Genomic DNA, 442 nt, shown 5'->3' with positions numbered 1-442 from the left:
TTCTTATTTTATTTTTTTTTTGCCAACTTTTGTTTACATAACAAGAACATGCATCCATAAAAAACCATACACAACTCACACAGTCTTGTTTCCATGTTCAGTAAACAATAAAATCTGTAAAAAGAAAACTCAATTTGGAATGTAATTTTTAAAATCAACATCATAATGAACATATGCACCAAATTTCAAATTGATGTCACTACAACTTCACAGTAAAATTTCTCAATTTTTAATAAGGTACAGGATAGACTTTTGGAAGTGCAGACTAGAAAAACACAACTCCCCTTCACTATCAAATGTCAGACAAAAATAGAAAAGATGTGGTCTAGTTGTACATGAGATAATACATGTATCATAATTTTAAACTGAACAATAAGCTGTAGCAAAGAAAATATTGTTTTAGTAGGGAAAGTACTATACCTTTTTTTTGGTAAAATATATT

Source organism: Mytilus galloprovincialis, chromosome 5, assembly GCF_965363235.1.
Source record: "Mytilus galloprovincialis chromosome 5, xbMytGall1.hap1.1, whole genome shotgun sequence".
Taxonomy (NCBI): Eukaryota; Metazoa; Mollusca; class Bivalvia; order Mytilida; family Mytilidae; genus Mytilus; species Mytilus galloprovincialis.
This window is presented reverse-complemented; position numbering follows the sequence as displayed.